This window comes from Gopherus flavomarginatus, chromosome 5 (genome assembly GCF_025201925.1).
Source record: "Gopherus flavomarginatus isolate rGopFla2 chromosome 5, rGopFla2.mat.asm, whole genome shotgun sequence".
NCBI lineage: Eukaryota > Metazoa > Chordata > Testudines > Testudinidae > Gopherus > Gopherus flavomarginatus.
Genome location: NC_066621.1, coordinates 17,220,445 through 17,247,606, shown reverse-complemented (window position 1 = coordinate 17,247,606; position 27,162 = coordinate 17,220,445). Strand labels below are relative to the sequence as shown.

At 50.2% G+C, this 27,162-nt stretch overlaps 1 protein-coding gene across 2 annotated transcripts in view; it reads right to left on the bottom strand.

Moving 5' to 3' along the window:
- TFEB (transcription factor EB) overlaps positions 1-27,009 on the bottom strand; it is a 53,168-nt gene extending 26,159 nt beyond the window's left edge. For both annotated transcript variants that reach the window (XM_050957107.1, XM_050957109.1), the window contains exon 1: positions 26,804-27,009. The gene's annotated coding sequence lies outside the window, so the exon portion shown is untranslated. The remainder of the gene's footprint in view (positions 1-26,803) is intronic.
- Between the last annotated feature and the right edge of the window lie 153 nt (positions 27,010-27,162).

Genomic DNA, 27,162 nt, shown 5'->3' with positions numbered 1-27,162 from the left:
TTCACTGCATCTCTTGCACCATGATAAATTATTGTTTATTGTGTGCATTACCACAGCACCTAGAAGCCCCAGTCACAGGCCAGGACCCCATCACGCAGGGGTACATTATGTTTCTCAGAAGACCAGATCCTCAGCACATGTAGATTCATGTCAATAGAGCAATGCCAATTTACACCAGGTGACAAGACAGCACAAGCAGCTTTCAATAGGGGTGAGGGATTTACATCAGATTCTGAAGATCACCTCACAGCCATCCCAGCCAGACTGCATTTGAGCTGTTTCACAAGGCTCAGTCTCACACTGTTCGGACAAAGTCCAGAGCTGGGAAAATACAGGCGTCCGGTAACCTACGCCAAAGGGAAGCCTGGAGTTGTGCAGAGGGCAAGCAGTAGGGACAGGGAGACGGACAGGTCTGGTCAGCTGTGGGGCTGGAATACCTGCACAGGAGTCCTGTTGGGATCTCGGAAGCTGGAGTCTTGTTCACACACCCCTACAGACATTGCCCAGCCTATGAATGGTGAGCAGAGGGTGGATCCTAAACTCAGATGGATTAGGGAACAGCAGGGAGGCGGAGGGTCCAGAGCAGCATGGGAAGTGGAGGAGGACGGGAAGCAGGTGCAGAGCAGTAAGGGAGACAAAGGAGGAAAAGAATCCTGACCAGCAGGAGTGGGCCCAATGTGCACTAGGAACTCGATACCCAGGGCCTGGTCCCCAACTACACTGCTGAGGACTGGTGTCTTGGCCCCTTGTATCATCCTGCTAGATATCCCTGAGCTAAAGGGCTGCTCACTCCCCTACACAGTCTCCAGTGACATCCTTGAATTTGTTCCCTGCCTGGGGGACGGAGTGGCCCACTCAGAAGAAGCGATGCTCTGCAGTTGACATGCTCTGTGTCCCAACCCCACTGGCTGGAGCTCAGGCTAACAAAGGCACTATGTGTACAGCCTTGAGCTACAAATGGGAGCCTCGCAGAGCTGCAGCTGGGGGTCAGGCCAAGAACTTGACAGTGCAGAGAGCTGCTCCTCCCTGGCTTGCAGGGCCTGTATCAGACACATCGTGGTGGGGACTGGCTGATTCATACCTCACGCTAACACAATGCTGATCACCCACTGGGTGCCAGCCAGGGACCAAGAGAGGAAGATTCATTCCCTGAAGAATCTGGGGTATATTCCTTGCCTGAGCCAAGGTGCAGGGAGGTTGCTGCTATCACCTGTTGGGGAATTTCCACGTTGATACCATGATGGCATTTGCCCTCTGGCAGGTGGGACTCTAGGAACAACACGTTGGGCCAAAAAAGAGTTATGGCAGGAGAAAACTGACCTATTTCTCTGATTCTCCTCACTTACCCCTGATACTAATGTGGTTACTCCAGATTTACACAGGGATAATTTAAAAGGACAATCAGACTCAGGCCCATCGCATTTAAAATCCATTAATCCCAAAGGATTCCAGTGAGCTTTAGAAGTTGATCTTCTAATACTACATGGGGATCACCTCACTTAACACTGAAACGGAGCTGTCTCTGGGGTGGAATGCGGCAAATCTGTAACAGTTCACACAAGGGTAGGTTTAAATATAATATCTGTACAGTTCTGAATTTGGATTCAGATCCAAATTTAGCACTTTAGAACCTATTTCCAAAGTAAAGAGAAAAGAACACACAAAAGCCCAACAGTTTGGATTTATATAGCATGGATCACTGTTGGAGATCTGCTACACTAAGAATCAGTTTTTCTAAAGAGCTGTGTTCCCATTTAGGTAGCAGAATAAATGGCCAATTTTTCCAAAAAGACATAACACATTTAGGTGCTGAGCCATTTAGAAAGCCTGGCCCCAATCCTGGGCGCTGAGCACATGTAAATCTGGCCTTCGGATCTTTGGAAAAATCTAGGATATACCTACGCTAGAAACACTGCAACAGCACAGCTGCAGCACAGATACTTACTACAGCGATGGAAGCGGTTCGTCCATCAATGCGGTAAATCCACCTCTCCTAGCAATGGCCACGCTGGGTTATATGGTAGCTTAATTATATCGCACAGGGCGTGACATTTTTCACAGCCCTGAGCAATGTAGCTAAGCCAACCTAACTTTGCAGTGTAAACCAGCCCCTAGTCATACAGGTTTGCAGGACCATGCCCTAAATTTGTGAAGCGCTTTGGGATCCTGTGGGGAAAAGTTGCTGTGTAAACATAAAATACTAGGCTTCATCCCAATCTCATCCATTTTACACCAGAGTAAATGAGACAATCACACCCACTGCGATTTTGCAGAGAAGAAGTTTGTAGCATGGGAGCTAACCGCTTATTTTTGATATCCCCAGTAAATTAAATTAATGGACTGAAATACAACAGATGATGCCAGAATAAATAATTAATCTTCCTTAAAAGTATCTCACTGTTATTTACTGATGTACATTTTGTTGATGGATCTTTTTCATTTTCACGGGGGTCGTAATCTTATTGTTCTCTCATTTGCACGAGTGTCCATCTGGAATAATTCCACCAAGAACAGAACTGGTGTAACCAAGGACAGAACTGGCCCCCATCTGTCTATGATCGGTTTTATACAGCATGCGTCACCATGGAATGAAAGCCCGCAGGGTCTGATTCCCTACCTGAGTTGTCACTTGCACCTGTGCAAAGTGAGTACAACACAGGTACAAAAACGTTACCGGTAGTGGGAGTGGAAGGCTGTGCTTTGGGAGGACTTTGCACTCCCTATGCACAGGTGCAAATGACACTTGTGATGCACCAGAGAATCAGACCCCTGAAGTCGTTTTTACTGACCGTTCATGCATCTACCAACAGAGAGCAACTCCTGGTGCATCAGGACAGTTGCTTGGCAACAGGGTGTATTTTCCAAAGTTGCACACAGCCATAGCTCAGCAACTGACCAGATTTGTGGAGCTGCCTGTTACCAGGCACCGCTGCGCTTGCCGAGAAGCTAGTTATCACTCAGTTGGCTCAGTACGCCCCGTGCCATTATAAAATATGCCCTGCAGTTATTTATACAGAAGGAAAGGCAGCCTAACACCCAGCGCTGCTTATGGCTCAGCTTCTCCTTCACACAGCAAGGTGTTGCCATTTTGAACTACCCACACCCCCAATCTCCTACCGTCCAGATCTCCCAAGCAATGGGACCCTCCTTGCCACCAAATGCCCGTGGGGAAAATCTGAGCCACATAGTCAGTGGAAGCAAACAAAATAAAAATCAGGACTAAAAATAAAGCTTGTAACGAGCCAGTTTCCAGATATAGCACATGCAAAGCACACAGGATGGCTCAGGTTACAGGCCCCCACCCTAGCCAAGGGGAACCAACTGCCAGCCTTATCGTGGTACTCACTGGGAGGCTGAAAAGGAGGTATGACAGACACTCCTGTAGGCCTCATGCAGGGTTCCCCTGCACAGGGGTGAATATCAAGGTTCATATGAGATTTCAGCAGCTCTTCCTGCTGGCCCCTCCACTCTCAATTTCATTCTGTGCGTACAGCGTGTTCAGGACAGAAGGAGGGGATGCTGCCTCTCCAAGCACTATCTATGCTTCTGGTAATGGCTGACAGAGATTCACACAGGCAGGAACTCTGTCCTGCATAGCAGAGGAAAAGCTGGGCCTCACCATAGAAGATACATTTAATGCACCATAAATAATATATCCATAGAAGGACCACAGATAAAAGCTGTAAGGCAGAGGTACCAAGCAGACACTTGGTGATAGGGCCCCTGGATGCAATATCCTGGGCACGGTTGCCTGTCCCTGCCACGGATAATATACATCCAGCTGCCAAGGCACATGCACAGCACCATTCTTTCAGGGCACAGTCTGACTGCCCAGGGCAGAGCAGCTGTGCCGTTACAGGGAGGTGAGGTTGTGTGATCTGGTGTCACTGATACATCAGCTTTATTAGGAGTCACTCTGACTTACATCCCTGGGCACCGGATGCTACGCACAGGTGGACAGGATCCCCTGCGGAGTAACAGATTTGTGTGGAATGCCCCACAATCCTAGAGCACAGGCATAGGTGCTGGAACTAGGGGTGCTACCGCACTCCCTGGCTTGAAGCAGTTTCCATTGTATGCAAAGTTTACAGTTTGGTTCAATGGCTCTCAGCCCCCCGACTACACAGAACTGTTCCAGCACCACTGAGCACAGAGAGCCAGAGTGCCTGCCCCAGAGACTGATCCACAGTGCCACATACAGCAGGGCAAGCTTCCTACATAGTGCCCCACAACCCTACTCTCAAAAGATCTCTGGGGAGCAGGTGGAAGCCTCTCTGCTCAGACGCCCAACCCAAGGGACTAACCGCGGTGCCTTCAACGCCTTTCTGCTGGAGACGGAACTACAAGCCACCAAGCTCATTCCACAAAGGCCTGCTGAACAGATACAAACTGGAGGCCGAGAACGGGGAGGCTTGATGGCCCATTGCTAATCCCCTGAGCCACTCAGCCATGGTTGATCATGGCGTTCTATGAATGGAAAGATCAATTAAAATATTGACTCGCAAGCAGTGGAAAGGTTGCTACAGGAAGCCAATGGGGAGTGGGGAAGGCCCGGTGGGTGGGGGGAGATCTGACCTTTGACACTCAGTTTGTGCTGCTTCACTGATAAACACAAGTGTTTAGGAAAGGAAACAGAAAAGAAAGAAATGAAAATAACTGTTTCTTTATACAAAAACAAAAAAGCAATCTTCCTTCCTTGTTTCTCTTTTCTGAATGCCACTAAGGGAAGGAAAGGGCAGTGCCCCACCAAGGGGTAGCCCGGCTCGGCACCAAAAGCCTCACACAGTTTTGGCAGAAGCCCAGCAAGCAGACCCAAAAGATATACAGACACACCTAAAACACCAGGGGCACCCAAACTCACCCCAGCCAAGCAGCTGCTACTGGCTCAGAGCCACACCCAGTTTGCAGGGCCCCAAAAAAAGCACAGGCAATCACCACCATCCTCGAGTTTAAAACTTAGGCACAGCCACAGAGACCCTAGGGCACAGTGACGCAGGCCCCAGCTCACGGTTAAAAAGTTGGGGGTCACATCACAGGCTCATGGGGCGGAGGAGACAATCTGAGCGTCCCTGCTCTAGGTTTGTGTCACCAGCGATGGGCTCACAGGATACCAGAGCCAGGAGGAGTCAAGGAGGGGGCTCTACTCACAGCTGGCACAGAGGTCACTGCACGGTTGCATCTCTCAGCTGGTTATTCCACACTGAGCTCACTGCCACCCTGCATAGCTGTAACAAACAGGCCCTGCACCCACAGATGGCATGGAGCGTTTTATCCCATGGAGGTGTTCACGCTCTGCACGTTACACTGCGAAGGTTGCACTGCACAGCAAGTGTAGGCAGAGCTGCCAGCTGCACCCCCGCACCACCCAGCTGGTGCCCAGAGGGCACTGCAGTGGTGCTGGCATGCACCATGGAGATGAATAGGGAGCAACAACGAGGGAGGCACACAGACGTAGGGGTGATGAAATTTCCCCTATTCCCTTCTGAACGGAATGCTTGTTTGTCTGGTTCAGGACGCAGAGCCAGTAAGAACCAGCAACCGAGACAGGGTGCAGAGCAGAGACGCTTACTCTGCATTGAGATTTGCTCTGACAGGTGCCAGGCCTTTCCCATCCTCACCCCACCATGACCAGTGGCTTTGGTTTGTTCTTGTTTTCCCCACTATGAAATTGTAATGACAAAAAACAGCTGAAAGCTCGGACATCCGTCTTCCTCCGGACAGCTCCCCCTGCCATCTGAACCCCGGTCCCACAATCACAGTGCTCTCTGGGGGCACCACGAAGTTGCAGAGCCTTTTTCCTCTCCACCCAGAACTGGCTACTCTCCTACAAGGAGTCCCACGAACAAAGCCCCCTGGCACTTTAAACCACACCCGCTTTCAGCCCTCCTTCCAGCATGGGAGAACCAACAAGCTCTGTCATCACATAGTCCCACAAGTGCCCCCTGCACCCACACCCCACTCTCCTGTCCTGCAAGGGCAGCCACTTGCTCTGCTGTATCTGGCACCTATTGGGCGTGCGCCCGGAGGAACGTGCGACATGCCCGCTGCTCAAAATTATCATTACCTGAATGCCGAGAGTGGCTCCTCACAGCCAGGAATAGTAGAGAGATGAGATCAGATCCTCACTAGTACAGGGACACCCAGCAGCATCCCCCTCTCACTGTTTGGGTAAATCTGTCCGACTCTTAGACCGCGCCTGCATTTCCTCATTTCCTCAGGGCCTCGCTTTTAATGTAGCGCCCGGCAGCAGCGGGAGAGAGGAAGTTGCAAAAGGCCCCTGGGACCACTTGTCTCATTCTCTTAACAAGACGAAGAAATTACTAAGCCAGGCTAAAATAAATAAACAAACAGACCCAACGGCCACGAGGTGTCACCACATCTCCTGCCCTCCTACCGCACGGACTGTGACTTCTCCAAGAAGACACACACATTTCCCGCACCTCTCAACTGCTGCCCGCTAGCTGGAGGGGATGTGAGCAGCTACCTGTGACATGTAGGAAGGAGGCAAAGCTTCTGCAGTCACACTCAGATGCCCCTTGCTTGGGGACAGGAGGTCGAGGGCGCATGTCTATAGTTCCTCTCTGCCAGCACGTAAGGCTTCGGCAGCTCTGTTCAACCCAGGCATAGTCTTATCATGGCACTCATAACAGCCAGGCACTATTATTACATGGTATTATCCGAGGATCTCACAGTGCTTTGCAGTCATAAATCAATTAAGCAAGCTTCACAACCCACCCCACCAGACAGGTCATTATCCTCCTTTTACAGATATGCAAGCCAAGACACGAAGCAAAACTACAGAAATTGCCCAAAGCCACACAAGAAGTCAGTGGCAGAGCCAAGAATAGACCCAAGGAGGCCTGACTCCCAGTCCTCTGCTCTAACCACTAGGCCCACACACCTCTCCTAGAGGCTAATGAACCTCTATGAAATAATAATCTGCCCTTCCTTTGCAACTTCTGCCCACTGATATCAAAGCGCTGCACAGACATTTATTAACCAAGCCATGCAACACCCGTGTGGCAGGAATTATCAGCTACATTTTACTGACAGGGAAACTAAGGCAAAGACAAGTGACTTACCCAAGGCCAGGGGGAGTCTTTGAGATACCAGCCCCCACACCTGTGCTTTCAGCACTAGACTTGCCCTTTGTTTAAATGGCACTCAAAGCGCTTTACGAATTTGGAGGACTCAGCGTTCCCACAGCTGAAATGCAGCTGCCTCTGGGGAAGGAGCGACTTGTTTAACAGCTGCATAGCAATTCTGAGCAGCAGCAGGAAGAATCGTGGATCTTACTGAAACTGCAGGGAGAGAGGGTGGAATTTTAATAGGAAGGATCCAGTTACCCAACTTAGAATTTGCCCAGGACCCTGACACTAACACCCTTATTCTTGAGAAAAATTCCATGTGATCCTTATTGACCAAGAGGTCAGTGCCTTGATTTCACATCTCACGCCAAAGATGGCACTTCTGGCAGCAGAGAAGCCCCTGACATGATGCAATCAAGTGTTACTCTGGGTAGAGGAGGTCAGTGAAAGGGTTAATGAAACAGAGGCTGCTGAGCTCACATGGCCACAAATGGTGAGAAGCCATGGGACCAACTCCTCTCTCACACTATGCTATCTTCTCCAGTAAAACTCCCCTGATTTCCCCCTAAAACTCCCTCTTGCTACCACCTGCGGGGCTCTATCAACAGAGCTCTATAGTAGACAGAGTGACAGCATTTTAACCCTTGCGTCACCTAGACTTGCTCTGAGCAAGGCTAGGCATCCCAATGGCCAGACCCTGAGCTGCCAGAGTCCTGTCTACCCCTGTTGTCCTATCACCAGTGGGATCAATGATGGGGAAGCAGTAGGGAAAGACAGCTAATATGCACCCCGGCATAGCAAAGCTGGGGAATTCAAAGGGAAACAAGGTGCATTTCAGAGATGAGTGAGCTCTGCTATTTGCGTTTGCCCTTGCAAATGAATCGCATTCTAGTCCAGTGGCTAGGCATATTTGGTCAGATCCTGAGCGAGTGTAAGTGAGCATAGTTTCACTACTTTCAAGAGAGCTGTGCTGATTTACAGCGGCTGAGGATCAGGACATGAGCTGGGTCCCCGGCCAGCAGTTAGGAGTTAATGTAGAGCTAAGCCAACACCCCGAGCCAAGTCCTGCTTTGCCGCCTGCAGACTCAATGCCACCTAGGCAAAGAGGACATTGACTGTTGCCCCGAGTGTGAATGAGGGAAGAAGCCTGGTGTGCTAAAGTTTTACATCCACCTTGCACAGGTGTTGTCAGTGATCACACCAGGGGCATGATTCTCCCTACACCTCGGGGGGTTATTTCCACCAGAACAGAGCAGATGTAAATCCTTGCCACTCTCATTCAGTAGTGTTTTACACTCCCTTTTGTGGGATCACAGAGAATCAGACCTTAGAATTTCCAGTGGCCCGGGGCATGGCTGTCAGCTCCCGACCCGACAGGTACAAAGTCCGGATTCAGGTCCAAACTGGCCCCCAAGTTCAGGGTGCCTTGATGGGGGGGGGGGGCCACGTTGGCTTGGCCTCATCTCTGCTCCTAACAACCCAAGCCCCTGTCCATTCTGAACATACAAACCTGTAGGCTGTCTCATGCCTTGGTCTCCTGCGCACCCATCATTTGTGGTTTGCATAAGCTGGGGGGGAAGCACAACCGTCGCAGCTTTTGCCCCCAACCCACGTGAAAAGGCACTAACCTGTCAGGGGCAAACGAGCATGCAAAGCTGCTGCGCTCAGAAAGACAATGCATGTGGAAAAGCGGGGCTAAGCAGATGAGGAGCAGCTGTGGCTACAAACCAAAACCCCATTTGCAGCATTTCCCCTGCCCCTAGGCACACCCACAGCTGACAGTGACCAGGTAATGGTGCAGGACATTCACAGCTAGCTCCCATACTCTGGGGGAAGGATGACGGCTCTTGCACGCACACAGTCAGCTGTTTCTTCCCCAACCCCCCTGCTACACTCTCATTAATATCGCCCCCACCTAGACTTCAATAGCAGGAGCCTCGCGCTCCCTGTGGCCATCGGAACACTGCAGAGACACAACGGTAGCTCAGACAGATGCGGCATTGACACCAGGAGCCTTTCACTCCAAGCTGGCACCAGCGGGAACCCCCAGGGCGAGAGTCCGATTCAGAGGGGGACAGCGACAAGGACTCTGTGTGAAGGCTCACACAGCTGGCTCCACTGCCCAGGGACTCCAGTACACACCCTCCCTTGTGGAGAGTCTATTTACTACCTCCCCACTTTGTGTTTGGTGTCAGAGAGGCCCCTACAGCAGGGCTCCCGCTGCCAGTATTCCCAGGCCAGCTGAACTGAAGGCCTATCTTTATCTTTTCACTTGTATGTGGATTTAAATAGCTAGGAGGGACACGGAAGGCCTCTGTTTATTTATCAGTTAATGCATACAGACCTGATCCACACGCTGCTGGAGGAGGGTGCGGGGCTGAGAGCCCTTCTCATCAGCAGAATCCTTCAAGGTCCCGTTCACATAGATCAGAACTGGGCACCTACAACTGCAAGCCAGGGGCTAGTTCTCTCCCCGTGTGTATGGAGATGGGCACAGATCTCTTGGGCATCCTATGCCCCCCTCGGCTGGGGGGCCTCCTAGGGTTTAGGAGTCCCCCATTACGAGCACAGAGCAGGGACAGCACTGGCAGCCGCAAAGCAAGCTTCCGTCATTGGCCCCAGCCTTCCCCTGGCAGGACCCTGTGGGGCATGAGTGGGGAGTTCAGTGTGACAGACTTTCCAGTCCTTGTTCCTCCTGTTAGACTGACACAAAGGGCAGCACTTCCCACCCCCCTGCTCCCAGCCACATGATGGCAACCTATGCGACCTGGGCACCTGTCTGCTACCCCACAGACCGACTCCCATCTTGATCACATAGCATAGCCAAATGCAAACAACTCTGGTCTCTACTGACCCAGGTGGGATCAGAACCAGTGCCAGGCTCCACAGTAGCCCATCCCCAAGCCAGTCAGTTTACCGCAACACGCATCTCTCAGTGAGCCACAGCAACAAAGGGGCCAGTCCAGCTAATCCTGCCACCTCTCCAAAGGCCTGATCCTGATGGATTCCAAACTGCCATGCCCTGCAATTCCCAGGATCAGGCCCAAAATGAGCAGAGAGATGAGACCACAAGCTGCGGAAAGCCTCCTCACCCAAGCCCTCTGAAACAGAAGGGTCAAAGCAGCTAGCACCAGAGGTACATCCCACCCCAGGCAGGCATGAGAGGGGCACTGTGAACAAGAGGCTAGCGTCCCCAAAGGACTGCAAGTCTTGTTTTACGTAGGGGAGCAGAGGGCAAACCTGAGGAGACGTATCCTATGAGCCTACACTGAGACAACGACTGACTGCTGTCGCTTGGGCTATTTACAGCCCTTGGCAGGCCCTGGAAGGCTGTATCATCGGAAAGCCATCTCTGTGGCTCAGGCAGCTTCCCGCGAGGCTATGTCTCTTCGCACGCTGAACACTGAAGGGAGGGCTAGCCTGTGAGACACAGGAGGTGAGATTAGATGATCTAATGGTCCCTTCTGGCCTTAAACTCTAGGACTGATCCTTACTATCTTCTCCATAGCGCCTGCCACCTTTGTGGTACTTCTCAGTCACGGGAAAGCCCTCCCAACCCCAGAAAGGCCAATGGCAATAGGGGTTTGCACGCTCACATTGCCGGAGTCCATCTCATGAGCTGGTGGCATGCTGGAGTGCCAGCAGAGTAGTTTGGGTGTACTAATAGTGAAAGAGCCAACTGCTGGTGCACTGGAGGAGCAGCAGAGGCATATTTCTGGAAAACTGGTCGTGAATTGGCAGGGTAGCCTTAATATGCTATTTATGTACTGCCGGTTCACTACTAGCATACTAGTAATGCACCGCTGGCACACTTGCTGTGCACTAAGGATGTACTAGCTGTGTACTGACATAGTAGTTGTGCATTGGTAGTATATCACTGGTGTCCGAGCTCTGCACCACTTGCACACTCGCTGTGCATTCATGGTTCACCACCAACATACTATTATTATTTTTGTCACACTAGTGACGTTTCGTGACGGGCACTACCGACAGTTCAACCGAGTCACTCTCCGATCCAATCCCATCTAGTGCAGGCCCCTAGACTAAGCAACGTGGGCAAAACATGGGCCACACACCTATGTGGAAACAATGCCCTGCTGCTCACCAGAAGATGGTACAGGAATGAAACCTGCCAGCCATTCACTTGGCTTTGTGAAGGGGCTGAGATGCAAGGGGATGGAGACCAAAGGGGAAAGCTGATTGATGTTGCTGTTTCCAAACATCCTTGGCACCCAGCTGCATAAGCCCAGTGGCAAACTGTGAAATTCTGCCCTTGCTACCTCACAGCTAAAGCAGGCAGGAGCGGAGAAATCGATTAGGCAGATGGACGGAAGACAACCGCCCACAGCCGCACGGGCGGCATCCTGGGCTGGGCCCCCTTCATGTCACCAGAGACACGCAGCCTTGAAAGGGAGAAGCGGCCCTTTAATAGGCATGGCAGGCCCCCCAGAGCCCCTCAGGAGGGGAGACCTTAGCAAATAAGGGCAGGAGGCCAACGAGCGACTGAGTCACAGGGCCTGTTTTTAGCTCCGGCATCTCAGCAACGTGGACCACTGTGTTGTTAACAGGCACTTGGGTCAGAGGCCAAATGTTTTCCCTTCCCTTATTTTAAATATCACAGTCAGAAGCAGCCCAGACATTTAGCACAGTGAAAACGTTACCCTCCAGGCGGGCGTGGAACAGCAGGACCTGAGCTGAGGGGGACATGCAAGCCCTATTTACCTTGGGTGCACTTGTGTCAGGGTTTCCGGAGCATCCACAGACACCTGAACTGGACAGGTGTTGCCCCAGGCACACAGGAGGATCTGGTTCTGACTCAATGTGGCAGGTACATCCATCCCCTTGGTCAAACCGCCATGCCCCTGGCTGCTCTCTGTGGTATCAGCAACAGAGTTAACAAAAGCAGCTCTCTAAACCTGCCAGTGCCCCCATCCTAGGTGAGGGAAAGCAAACCCAGGGCAGAGAGATCAATGATCAATCACACTTCAAAGCATGGCCCCCAGCACAGCTGGAGGTCGTGGCCTCCAATGTGCCTATATGTGGGAGGAGGAAGGAGTAGGATCGGCTTGGCCCCATGCCCGTCCCTGGCATCTGGTCCTCCTCGAACACTGGGTGCCTTCGCACTCATTCCCCTCATCCCTTGACTTAGGAACCATGCAACTGCTGCAGAGGATTCTGGGTACGCACTCAAGTTGCTGGAAGCGGGAAGGCGGTACAGAAAAACACACAGGGATCACCGTAGCTGATCATCCCAATGTTCCACTCTGCCTGGGGAGCCGTCCATCAAAGGGAGAACTACTCTGTAGTCCACTTGGCTAGCTGTGCACTCACAAGGAGGGGTGGCAATCCCCCGCCAGAATTAAACATCACAAGCCAGGCAGCGGGGGAGGGAAGGGGACATGTGAGCAAAGCTCACTAAAACACTGTCCTGACCAAGTCACAAGACCACACACCCTGGAGACACAGTAGGAGATCAATCCTCCATTTAAGATAAATCAACTCGAGCTCAGTGACCCAGGAAACGAGGCAAAGGGAACCAAGCAACACTCAGGGACCGAGTGTTTAGAACACCCCCACCCACCCCCATCCTTTTTATCCTTGAGCAAAAGGGCAAAGGGAAAAATCAGAATGACCTTGGCCAAACCCTTGGGAAAGGCTCTCCCCACAGACACGAGGGAAATGGCAGCTCTTCAGATTAATTTCAGCAAAAGCCACACTTTCTAATGGCTACCCCGAGAGGAGCGATCCCTGTACAGCTCATATGAACGGAGCGGGAGAAGGGGGGGAACCCTACAAAAAAAAAAAAAAGATGGATCATGGTCCAGTAGTTAGCACAGAAGATCAGTACTCAAGCAAAATCTGAATCTGCTCTGATTCGGACAGGTTAAAGGAGATACAGCAATGTAAACTAGGGGTAATGCAGATCAGAATCAGATCAGTATACTAGCTCTGAGCTCGCATTGGGACTCCTTGAGCTGGAAATTACAGCTCCAGCTAGAAGCACAGATATACCTGTAAGCTCCTGGCAATCTCAAACGAAAGGGACAAAGCAGCCAATTGTTGAAGGAATCTTCCTAAGGGAGATGGACCTACATGAAACTTCCATCCATCCCCCTCATCTCCCCTCACCTTGGCTGTTTTGGAAGATGCATCACAGTGCTGGGAAGCAGGTAGTATTTATAAATGTGCATCAGCCAGCCCCTACTGGGCTGCTGGGAGGGTTAACACAAGGTGGATTGCATGTAATTGTACCGTGCCTGCGTCGCTCTGTGAGTTCTTGGCCTCTCTGGACACAGGAGCTGCAGCTGTTACTCACACCCAATAATAAACAAGTCAAAAGGACAGAGTGTGACTTGACTTCCCAAATAGCCCTTACAACTGTCCCTGCTTTCACACCCGGATCTACCTTTGTCCCAGCCCGGAGCCCACTTCTCAGGCATGTTAATTAATGGAGGGCAGAGTTCTCAGCTGTAAAAATGTAACTGACAATGGAGAAATCAGCAACACCAGCTTTGCTCCTCCTCCACCTCACCCCCAGCCCTGCATTTTAGTGTTTATTGAAGGTGACGTTTGAGTCTGACCTCAGAGTAATCCCACTGAAAACTATAGAGTGATGCTGGCACAACGAAGATCAGGGTCTAGCCCTAACAGGGCACCCTCTAGGCCTGGGTTCTCAGTGGGGTCGAGAGCTGCCACAAGGCTCCAACTATCAGGTGCCAACTCAAATCACTAGTGAGCTGAGAGATTCTGGCCCAAGCAGCTGGGTCTGATTATCAACATTGTCACTTAGCTTCCCAAGGAGGGTATACTGAGGAGAGGCACGAAGAGACTGAGCCTATGAAAGGAACAATCCAGAGGAGCAGAAGGGCATAGATTAGAGTCCTGAAAGACAAGAGAAGGGCCTTCACTCGGAGCAGATGGATCAGCCCCCTGTGCCCTGAACCTGTTGCAGACAAGAAAAGAGGTGAGGTGACAGGGCTGTATTTCCCATATTAATGGCTAATAAAATATATTTAGTGGTTTGGAGAAATATCTGGCAATTCGACTGACCCAGAGTGGCTCGCATCATTCTCCCCATGCCCCTCTGGCCTGAGCTAGAGCTCTGCAGGGCAATAGCATGGAACAGCTCCCTCCACACAAGGTTACACAACTCTGCGGTCCCAATTCATTGAGCATCTTCTGGGAGCCTCACCCCATGGATAGGGTAAGGGTCTCCTCTCACACCCCTTCCTCCCCCCCCAGTCACTCCATGCTGAAACCAAACCTCACCCATTATCTTCCCTCAAAGGACAAGGGAAGTAGCCTTCACACTAGGAGGAAATGGTCTAAAGCTAATGCTGTCCTCAGCGATTCAGGAAGCTAGAGGAATCTCTTCCCATTCCCTCCCACCTTTCCAAAAAGTCCCCTCTCTGTTCTCTGGCTGTAAACATGTCTTTCCAGTCAGGGGAGGGGAGCATATCTGTTCCTATTGCCTCCATCCTCCTCCTCCCCACCCCCGGCTTGCCTGTGGTTTTTTGCATTATCATCTGCTAATATTACAACACACTGTTTACCTCAGTCTTGCTGCAGCTTTGAGGCCTTTCTGAGAGTTCCCACCAGGCTGCTAGGGAATCTGACAAATCAGTCAGGTGACTGGCTGCTCTGATTCCAGCCTGCACCAATGAGGCACCCTGCTCTCAGAAATACAAAGGATGAATCAGCAATTCCCTCCTCAAGCAAAAACTCACCCACATTAAACACTTGATTGGCTCACTTTTCAACACTGATGGCACAAGTGCTGGCAGTACCATCTAGGGCGCTAGCTCCATATACAACCCTGAAGCCAGCCTGGTCAGTTTCACTTTCTGTTTCTACTAAGTTTCCATTCCTGGTTCTCATGCAACAATTGCACAGTTGTGCTTAACTTTCAACCCTCTCGGGGGCTATTTAAATCCAAAACAGAGCTACCCACATATCACAGTGATGGGGGAGGAAGACGGATAGATTAGATTAGATGCATGCAATATAATAAAATCTTCGTGTAGGTATCCTGAAATATTCTGGAATTCCTCCCTTTAACATAAATGACTACCTATAACTTCAGTTTCAGGATTCTTTATGTCTGAAGCAAATTTTCAACAATAAAAGTGGGGAGACACTCAATCTGCATGAAACATTAGTGTCTCTGGGTCTTGGGGTTTACCTCTACAAGAAAGTTGCACCAGCTTAATTTAAAGTATGAACTTAAACAGATTAGACTGTAAGCTCTTTGGGGCCGGGGCTGTCTTTTTGTTCTGTGTCTGTGCAGTACCTAGAACAGAGGGGGCTGGATCCCAGACTCAGGTTCCCAGCTGCTCCCGCAATACAAAAAATAATAATTCAGTTCAATTGGTCACACCCCGTGTGAATATTCTTATTCCAACAAAAAAGTGGCATTTTTCAGTTTCACTTACATTGACTGGGCACAGGTTTCAGACAAATCAGGCTAAGCCACTCTTAAACCAAAACAGGACCATCAACAATGGCATTCACACCAGTTTAATTATATTAGTTTAAAAACTGATTTAAGTTAAACCATTGCAATGTTCTCATGTAGACAAGACCCAAGACGAGGGACATTTGAAAGGCATGGATAGAGAGATGCAGAGAAATGCAATTAAATCCATTTCATGACTATTTCCATTAGGTTTGAGCCCACCTTTTTTCTTCTGTTGGACCCACTACCCAGGTAAAGTCTCTTTAAATCCTGGGTGTCCACATTCTGTTCTCCATTACAACCGTCGGACCACAGCAATGTCCGTAGGAACTGCACCAGCACTGCATTTGGCTCTAAGTTGTTTGAATTTCTTAAGAACTGTATTGTAAGCCAATTTATTTATAAGCCGACCTCCACAAGATAGATAAGTAAATATGGCAATTTTTTATGACCCATTCATAAACCGACTCTATAATTCAGGGGTCAGCAAACTTTGGTTCCCGGGCCATCAGATTAAGCCGCTACAGGCATGGAGGTAAACCTTATTAAACAAAGTGTCCTGGCCTGCCAGCGGCTTACCCTGACGGGCCGGGACAGCAACTGGTGGGGAAATATTTTAGAAGGGAAGAAGCTGGAGGTCAGGGGAGTAATCCCTGTGACCACCGCCCACATGACCCGACCCCTAACCTGGAACCTCGGCACATGACCCCTCCCCATGTAGCCCCTCCCTGTCCCACCCCTAGCCCAGGACCTCCACACTCTCCCCATCCCATCCCTTCCCACCTTAGCTGGGGTGGGCCAGGGAAGGATGTCTCTGGCTTGGCCGCAGCGTGCTCCAGCAGGCGGGACTGGGCGGCACGGTCACAATATGCTCCAGCAATCAGGGCCGAGCAGCACGGCCGCAGCCTGCCAGCCCTGAAGCTGCAGCTGCTTCGGAGTCTAGGGGAAGAGCAGCGTGGCCAGAAGAGGAGAGACTCTGGCCCCACCTCTTCCCTTCTGGCTCTGCTGCCTCTCCTTGCCCCCTCTGTTGGGGGATGGGGCTGTGTCCCACGTCTCCCCCCTTTTATACCAGTTCATAAACCAACCCCCTTCTCTGGTGCTTCCCTTTTTTACTAAAAAAATGCGGCTTGTGAAGGAGTATATACGGTATATATTTTAAATAAAAGCTTTAAAAAAGCAAAACCACCACAAATCACTGAATTACCACCCCAGGTGTTTTGCTTCTAAAATTAAAACAAAATAAAAATAAAAATCACTCCAAAGCCTCGTGCCAAGTTTTCCACACCATTTAAGTCCATAAAAGCAAGGATTTATACCACATAACCTAAATTAGAGCCTAAGAATATCCAATAACCCCCAAAAACCTGCTGGATTTTGCTCTTGTTAATAATATATGATGAAAGCTGATAATACATAATCAACAATAATAATAATACCTCGAGAGTAACTCTTAGCCAAGAGCCTCAAGTCACTTTAAAAATAGTAATGAAATCGCACACGTTCCCTGGGATGCAGTTACGTATTATCATCCTTATTTAGGTGGTATTATTATCCCACTTAGGAAAACGGAGGCACAGACAGAACAGAGAATGAGCAGCATCCTGGAGTTAACCTACCCAGCCAATGAAGGCCTCCCCAAAATATACTTCAAGGCTGGAATATGGTCTAGATCCACATATTTTTAAAATCAGAAGGCATTTGTGATCATCTAATCTGACCTCCAATATAACACAGGCCCAAGAATTACACTTCTGTATCAGACTCATAGACTTCAAGGTCAGAAGAGGCCATCATGATCATATAATCTTAGCTCCTGCACATCACAGGCCACAGAATCTCACCCACTTGCTCCTGAAGTAGACCCATAATCTCTGGCTGACTTCAAGAACTTATGTTTGACTAAAGCTTATCTTTCAGAAAAGCATCCAATCTGGATCTGAAGACACCAAGAATGGAGAATCACCACTAGTTTGTTCCAATGGTGAATCATCAACACCGTTAAAAATGCAAGCCTTATTTCTAATGGTCTAGTAGCTAGAAACAGAGCAAGTTAATGATAGAATCTTGAAAAGAATCCAGGAGTCAATTCAGCACCTGTGTCCAGTGCTAAATTCACTTAAACTTTTCTGAAGTTACATTCTTCTGAAGTTCTTGTACTGTTCTCATCACCATAATACGAGTGCTTCCCAGACATGCACTGAGCAATGTGATTAACATCTGTCACGTGTGGTTCTTTATCTCTCTCTCTTCCTCTATTCACAGGGAAATTGTGTGGCATTTTTCTTTCTTTATAATGTACTATCTATAGGTACATTACTTGTTTACATCAGCAAAAGCAATGTTGAAATGCAAAAATTTCAAAGAAGTTTGTAACAAATTTTGGCATTTTTCAAGGTGACAGGTACTATATAAACATGAGATATCGTTGCTATGGGGCAGTCAGCAGATGGCAATGTAAAACTGTGTAACACGGGGGCGGGGTTTTTAGTGTGGAAGCAGTGTCTCTGAAGATATGCGATATTTGTACTAGCTTTTTGAGGCAAATTACCTGGAGGGAGCTGTTGCATACAGCAAGAAGGACTGGTCTCTCCCTTTCTAGAGTTAATTCTCAGTGCAGGATTGCTTCTGGAGAACAGGACATAGGTGTTTGATCTGAGATTTCTAAAAGGGATTGCCTGTATGCCGTTTGTGACCACCGGGGTTCCCAGACTAGTGTGTCTTTGTGTAAATAAAGAAGTCACACTATGAAAACGCCCTGTCTCAGTCTCACTGATTTCTCCTCCAACAGGAAACCTGCAAGGCCTCAAAATCTGTCAGGAGGCAAAGGCATGGCATTATTATAAAATCACAGGGGATCTTCCGGGATCTTGCTGAGGAAGATACATGAAGAAAAAAAAAGTTAACTCATACTTCTTGTCACTGTGATACATCAGGGAAAAAAAATCCCTTTGTCTTCCAGCACATTAAAGCCCAAACTTCTCTTTCTGCACTTCAGAAAGCATTTCCTGCTATTAAAATAAGAACAGCAAATTTGGACTCTCTACCACGGCCCCCTCCAGCTTTCATCTTCCTCTCAGTCACTATGTGGCTCACCAGAAACCTTTCCTGGGAAACAGCCATCAGCCAACCGGGAAGCAGGACGAGGCAGTGGGAGTTGCCTTCTGGTGATTTAAAAAAGTGGGAAGACGTGCTAACAAGCTTCTTCATGCTGATGCAACACAGTCCTAACCTAGAAGGTGCTAATATGGTACGGTTGGGGTACCATGGTTTTCTATGCTGGCATAGAGTCCTGCAGGCATCAGTTGCCTTCCAGAGTGCGCCACTCAGAGAGCCATCAACTGCAATAGAGCGATCTCTTGTTATCACTATGGGGAAATGCAGTCTCCATATTCATCCAGTCTTCAGCTTCCACTGAAACCATGTTGTTTCCCCCAACATGACACCAAGCTCGAGCTATGACCTGAGCGGACTGTCCACACCTGGTGCAAGAGGAATCCAGTTGCTCATGAAATCCTAGGTTCTCTCCTCCCCCTCCCCGCATACTGTGCTTTACCAATATTGACCATGAGTACAGGGACAATTGCGTTGTCTGACTACGCCATCTACAGCTTCAAGAGCCGGTACCCCAGCACGTCTGCTTGCCTGTTGCGTAGCCCAGCTGCGATGCAGTGCTACGTTAGACGTGCGTCGAGCCTCAACCCATGCACTCTTGTACAATACCGTAAAACGCTGAGTATATCAGCTTCTGCAGCTTGTACAATTCCTTCTAATTTCCAAAAACAAATATGGCACCATGGCAGCCCCTCACCAGAAACGGTGACCGTGAGCTAGCATGAATCAGACCCGGGAAAACACAATCCCATGCTTTCTCCAGCCGGCCTTGCCTTTTTGCACTGGGGAGTGCTACAAAGAGAGGCATCCTGCCCTGGAAAATCACAGTTCCTGACACCTTGCCAGACTTGGAATAATGGAGTAATCAGTATCACTGACAGGCAGCATGGGCTAGTGGCTAGGGCACCAAACTGAGACTCAGGAGACCTAGGTTCTACTCCCAACTCTGCCACTAACCTGCTGTCTGATCTCCAGCAGGTCACTTCCCCTCTGTTTCCTCTCCCACCCTTTTCCCTCTAGGTGCTGCCACAATAAATATGTGTAACAATAACAAACATTACAATAGATGTCTGCCCCCTGGATACGGCTAGATTAGCCCGCCCAGAGAGTATTTATCCTTAGGGCTCACATACCCATGGCAAGGGAGCATTTTCATTAAGAATAGGCCAGGATACCCCAGAGTCTTAACTCCCACTGCCATGACTTACAATTGCCCACATTCTCTCCTACCAGTATAATTCAGATCCTCCTCAGGATCAATTCCAGCAAATGCCCTAAACAGACTTCTTTCTGCCAGCTGGTGCTGCCTCCTTTCTTGAGTATGAGGAAACATCATTGGTTAAGTGAGGAAACAAAGGAATGAAACACACTTACCCAGGACAGGGGGGTTGTTAAAGACTAATGACTTGGCCCTTTAAAAATCAATGGGAGTTTTGCTATTTATTTCTATGGAAGCAGCCATAGTTTCTTGAGGGGGAATTTCTGTGGGAACCCTTTGATGAATTATCAGCAGCATGTGGCAGGGTATCAAAAGTCTGAGAGTTGTTAAGTCTAAGAGGCCAAAAAAATTACTGATGTAGCACACACAAGAACTCCAGTTGGATTGGTCCTGACTACCTGAGAGGTGATCTCTCTCTCTCTCTGGAACCCACACTGCCCAGAATGGGTACATCCCATCAGAACAATGAAATGATTGACCAACAGGCAAAGGCTCATAAATGCAGGAGATGGAACTTTCACATGAGATTGACCTAGACTGTGGAACTCACTGCCTCAAGAGACTGTCTCATTCCCTGCACTCCCCTATCTGTCTGTCTGTCCCTACCTGTCATCTCTTGCCTTATACTTTGATTGTAAGCTCCATGAGGCAGGGACCATCTTCTTGTTGCATCTGTACAGTGCCTAGTATAATTGGGTCCTGAGCAATGACTCCAGCTCCTAGGTACTACCACAGTACATAGATAATGAAGAACAATGAGATTAGACACATAGGCCTCACTGTGCTCAGAACTAAATGCAAAGCTTAAGACTCAGCTTCCTCTTAGTAATCATCTCACGCACACACACACGCAACACAACACAACACAACGCAACCACATGAACACACAACACACCCACTTGCTGATACACAATCAGGCCATTTCTCCTACAGGCCAGGAGGAAGAAGGGAGATTTCAGTGCTATTTCTAAACACACTTGGGGAGCGCTCAGATGCTATCCAAATGTTGGCCATATAAGCACCTAGACAGACCAAAATCTGGATTGTCAGTGTTGCTAAAGGAAATCTATATGGAGAAGAAAGTGAGACTCACCCTAGTTTTCTGTGTTTAATGGAGGCCTTTGGACTTTAGCTAATCCCAGTGGGAGATTTACAAATACACCGTATCTATGGACAGAAACAGGAAGAAAGTGACCGAGAGCTAGCAACACAGACACTGATGGAAAGAGGGAGCTGGATCGCCCTGAGATGGAATCAGTTTGGTGGGTGTCAGTCCAGTGCCTTCTGGGCCCCATCCCAATTCTATTCCAGCTAAGTTCCTTTATTGCCCTCCTCACGGCAGTGCATGGGCACCTTCCAGCAGTGCATTAAATGACATGACTAATAGGTGTGGTTCGCTCACTCTCTCATCCTTATCCAAGGGGAAGAACTGTGCCTGGAGTGGAGAGTTTTGTTTTTGGGGGGCTGGCTTTTTCAAACGTCCACGCTGCTTTGTGTTTACGTCAGAGAAGGCAGGTTGAAGAAAGACAACCTTGCAGAGGGAGGGGAAGATAGTGAGGTCTGCGACCATTCTGTGGGAGTTCATTCCACCCCTGTACCTGGCCTCATCAGAAGGGAAAACAACCAAATAGGCCATGGAGAACTACTTGCTAGGGGCCGCCTTAAAAGCCAGTTGATGCATCGTGATGGAGACGCTTGCCCTGCCACGGCCCGGGCCGTACTCTGAACTAGAAGCTGTTATTCTCCAGGGCTGTCATTCTAGCAACTTTCACTAGGACTAAATTAGATTACAAGGAATAAGATCATATCACAGTCTGCAGTTCACCACCTACGTTCCTCTCCAGAGCCTCCCTGTCGGCTACAGGTGCTGAGAGACTCTATAAACCTCAGCTAATCATGCCATTAAAGCAATAACCAAACCCCGGGGAAAGCCATGCTGAGCCAGCGTTCCAGAGATCTGCAAAGAGCTGAATGCATCTTAACTGCCAGAGCAGCCCCAGCACCCTCAGCCCAGGGCTGGCATCACACCCTATGACTCAACAACCCCGGACACGGCACAACACTGCACAGAGCTTCCCAGCACATCACACAGAGTCATGTCACGAGACAAGAGGTCAACCAACACAAAGCCACGACAGGAGAGCACCGGGTTTCCCAGGCTGAGCCCCAGCTTCATACTTCTCGGCAGGTGGGGAAAGGTGTAGGGGAAGCAGAAGGGCGTTTACAGGAGTGTCCCTTCAACCTCTTTCCCCAGCGTGGCGCGGGGGAAGTCCCCTGCACTGCCTCCACAGCCTCTCTGTTTTAAAATATACAATAGGTTTTGCTGCTGCTACTGCTGCAGGTCAGGCTTTACCATTACATCCTCCAAGCACTGTGGCTGACCCTCACCTCCAAACACACACAATGACTAATCACTTCAGTTCCTATGAAATACATGGCTCTCTCTCTTCCCTTTCCAGACAGCGTTGCAGAGAGTTTGCTGACTCCCCCGGCCGGCTTTGCAAACCTCATTGCAGGGTGGGAGGCGGCGCCCAATTTCAATCGCTGGGACATGTGCGCAGCAGACCTGCTGCTCTGCATCGAAAAACGGAGGCTTCAAACAAAGCACCCGGAAACTGGACTCATGCTGTCCCACCGAGCCACACCTTGGTGTAATTTCCTACTGATAAGGGCAAACCCTGGAATCAGGCGAGCCCAGTGTCCCTTTGAAAACATCCCTGACTTCCCCTGCAAATACCCTGGATGTTAGAGTGTGTACTTTCCAGCTATGTAGACACACAAGTTGACCTGCTACCCTTTTGCTCACCCTCCCACAAGGTGATCGGCCCACAACGCACAAACTGATCACTCATACAGCAAGAGCCTCTACAGCAAAGGTGGGCAAACTTTTTGGCCTGAGGGCCGCATCAGGTTTCCAAAATTGTATGGAGAACCAGTTAAGGGAGACTGTGCCTCCGCGAACAGCCAGGTATGGTCCAGCCCCCCAGCCCCCCGCCGACTCCCCACTGCTTCTAGCCCCCAACGGACCCCCCAGGACTCCTGACCCATCCAACCTCCCCATTCTCTGTCCCCTGACAGCCCCCCCAGGACCCCTGCCCCACCCATCCCTCTCTGTCCCCTGACCCCCAGCCCCTGACTGCCCCCCACCGCCCCATCCAACCCCTCCTCTTACTATTGACTGCCCCCTGGAACCCTGTCCCATCCAACCACCCCTTCTCCCTGACTGCCCCCAGCCACTCCATCCAACCCCTCCTTCTCTTCCTGACTGCCCCCCCCCCCGGAACCCCTGCCCCCATTCAACCTCCCTGTTCCCTGCCCTCTGACCACCCTGATCCCATCCACACCCCTGCCCCCAACCACCACCCCGAACTCCCCTGCCCTCTATCCAACACCCGCTGCTCCCTGCCCCCTTACTGTGCTGCCTGGAGCACTGATAGGTGGCAGCACTATAGCCGCACCACCCAGAGCACCAGGACAGGCAGTTGTACCGCCCGACTGGAGCCAGCCATGCCACCGCGCAGCATAGAGCACCGGGTCAGGCCGCGGCTCTGCAGCTGCACAGCCCAGCAAGAGCTCGCCGCCCCCGTCCCCAGAGCATTGCACTGGCAACGCAGTGAGCGGAGGCTGCGGGAGAGGGGGAACAGCGGGGAAGGGGTCAGGGGGTAGTCTCCCAGGCCAGGAACTCAGGGGCCAGGCAGAAGGGGGATAGGACAGAGATCTACAGAATCATGAATGGCATGGAGAAAAAGTGTTATTTACCCCTTCATATAACACAAGAACTAGGGGTCATCCAGTGAAATTAACAGGCAACAGACTTAAAACAAACATAAGGAAATAGTTATTCACACAGCATACAACCTGTGGAACTCATTGCCAGGGGATGTTGTGAAAGCTAAAAAGTATAACCAGGTTCAAAAAAGAATTAGATACCTTCATGGAGGATAGGTCTATCAATGGCTATTAGCCAAGATGGTCAGGGGTGCAACCACATGCTTTGGGTGTCCTTAAACCTCTGACTGCCTGAAACTGGGACTGGATGACGGGATGGATCACTCGATAAATTGGCCTGTTCTGTTCATTCTCTCTAAGTATCCGGCACTGGCCACTGTCAGAAGACAGGCTATGGGCTAGAGGGACCATTGGTCTGACCCAGTCTCATCATTTTTATCTTCTTAACAATTCATGGAACAAGCTCCGCCCCTTTTTGTATTTGCAGATTATCCACAGTAAACATGTTACTAAGCTGCTTGCCAAGGAGTGCTCCCTGACTACTGCTTCAAGTACTTGGGATTCATCGTTTGCTTTTGGTGCTGCACAATTGGTCACCTAAATCACATGGCTTCTGCTGTCCAATTGGATTATTCCCAAAACCTAAAAAGCTTTCAACAGTGGCCACTCCCTAGCCCTAAAAGTACATGGCACCACTTTCCCTGCTGCCTGCTCTGTGGTTAGCCTGCAGGGATGTCAATCCAGACCCTTTCATTGACATGAACTCTGCATAGTAGAAATAATCACTTGACAAGTCCCTGATCCTGCAGTTAGATCCACTCAGCCAGAGCCCTAAGCACAGAAGCCCAGCCCACATGGATCTGACTGCAGGATCAGGGCCTTAGTAGTCCTGTTCTAATTGTCTTTGAATCGGAGACACAAATGCTCTGGAAATAAAGCAAGCCACTACTGCTATTTATCAGATCCGCCCACCTGACAGAGAAAGAGAGTCATGTTTAGGTGTAGATCCAGCATTCATAAACAGAAGTACAAGGAGAAGCACTAAGCAGGGATCTTTCCACCCAGCCCCAGTCCAAGCCCCCACAGACAGGAGCACTGTGGCATGAAGTCAAACAAACATGGCAGAGGAAATTAAAAGGCAAAAAAAAAAAAAAAAAAAGAAAGAAAAAGCTAACCATTTACCATCTGTTCAACTCTCTTCAATAAAAAGGTCTCAGGCCCTCAGAGAGGCAAGAAGCAACCCAAAATCATGCAAACAATTCAAGGAGAAGCCCTCCTGGTCACATGAAGAATCTGTTGCATTTTAAAAGAAACAATAAAAAAAACCCACATTTTTTTAAAGGGAAATTTCTCCATCATCTGACTTACTGAGGTTCAGTGGAATCAGGAAACATGCTGGAGGGCTGTTGCAATCCTTCCTGCTTTATAATTAATCAATCAGAGGCTGTAGTTGCACCCAATCTGAATCTGGCACAGTGTGGTCTCACCACTAACAGCGCAAGACTGGAAGCCAGGCACCCCTGCATTTTATCCCTGACACTAACACAATTAATTGCTTATCAAGTAACCAGCTTCCCTAGGCCGAACTCACAGTTGACCTGTACTTTGTGGAGTCATTTACGCCAGTGCATCATGGATGTGAAAACCACACCAAATCAGAAGGGCAGCATTTTACATCCACTCTACACTGGTGTAAATAGCAAGGTGCAGAGTAACAGCAAATATGGATTCTCTGCCTCCGTTTACCCATCAATAAAATGGGGATTAACAACACTTGAAGTCAGTGGGAATCAGTACAAGCAAAGGGGCTTACATTAATGGATCCCAAGGCAGGACTGGGGCCTTCTACTTCAGAAGGGGTTGGTGAGTACTAGCTAGCTAAGGTTTGCAACATGTTTTGAAAACATGTTAAAACTGCACACAGATTAAGGCTGACAGTGTATCTTCCTTTGTGTCCGGAAAGTGCCTGCAGCTATCACAATCTAAATAATAACAGTAGTATAATAGCAGTGCTAAGTTATTATTAACAATGCTATTAATAATGAACTCACATACAATTTTAAACAATAGCTCTAATACAGCCCTTTGGGTACGATTTGTTTTGTGTGTTAAAGGTTCTAATCTTGAAACAGGATCTGCACAGGCACCACTCACCTCTTCCCTGACACAACTGCAGGATCAGGGCCTCAGATTCTAAACATTAGATGCGGCATGCATCACCAAATGCGTACACTCAATCCTTAGATAGTAAATAATAAAGCACAGACCATGTTTGCAGAGTGCTTTAAAAGCAAAAAGCACTGTTGCATCCACACTGCGCCCATTGCGAGCTGGACTCTCAAATCAGCACTAAATATTTATTCATCATTCAGTCTAAACATCCCACTGCAATCACACAACAACTGCCTAGAGAGTTTGCCACCCAATATTTTCCAAACACTTGTCAGTATCAATGACAGCAGAAAGCTCCTTCCTGCTGGACTTCTGGTGCTGTTTTCAAGCACAGGGAAGGACTTTCCAAAGTTGATTTCATCTTTAAAGAAAACCCTGAGCAGTCACTTCCAGAAGGCAAAAGGAACAAGTACGAAACAACTCTGCTGAGCAGCGCAGCCCTGCCTGACGCTCATACACAAGCGCTGGCTTCCCACCGTAACAAGTTACATAAGATCCATAAGACTCACTTTTAATCTGCTTTCTGCGCGGCTGCGAAAGCAGACACCCCCCCCCCCAAATACACCCCCCCTCCTGCTTTTCCCCCTCCCACAGCCATGGGGTCTGCTGGGAAAAGGGGTAACTCCCGCCCCGTTTGCTGTGATCAGCTCCGAGCCCCTGGTTCTGGCACTGGGTGTCCCCCCCCCCCCCGGGAGGATGTCCCATCTACCCACTCATGCCTGCCCCTCGGGTGCTAGTACCGGAGTCCAGCCTGCCCCCTCTCTCCCTGAGCGGCTACAGACCCCTGCTGCCACCACCACTCCGGCCCCCGGCTGCACCCCCCTCCCCGGGCAGGGAGCCCACCTGCCCGCTCGCCCCCAGCCGGTCCCGGGTCCGCCACTAGCTCCAGGGCCGCTCTCCGGTCACGCACCCTGCCCCACTCGGGGGCGTCCCCCCAACACCCCCTGTGCCCCAGCTGCGTTCGCCCCCCACCCACCCCACGGGCTGCTCTGCAGGCAGGGGCCGCCGCCCCCGCCCCGCGCACTTACCCTCCCGTGAAGGTCAGCGCCCGCCGCGGACTTTCCCCAACTCGCTCCAAGTCCCGGCAGCCCCGCGCGCCTGGCCGGACAGCCCGGGGGGGCCGCTCCAGCCGCTGCCGCCCGCGCTGCGCCTCCGGCCGGGCTCGTCACCCCTGCTGGGACCCCGGGCAGGCAGCGCTCCCCCCGCCCGCTGTCAGGCACCTTCTCGCCCGCCTCCTCGCGGCACCCAAAAGAGGGCAGCACTCCCCGGGGGCGCGCCGCCGCGGGGCATGCCGGGCCTTGTAGTTCGCCGGGGCCGCTGAGAGGCGGTTACCCTTCCAGAGCCACCCGGCGCCCATTGCATGCTGGGACTTGTAGTTTTGTCCTTGT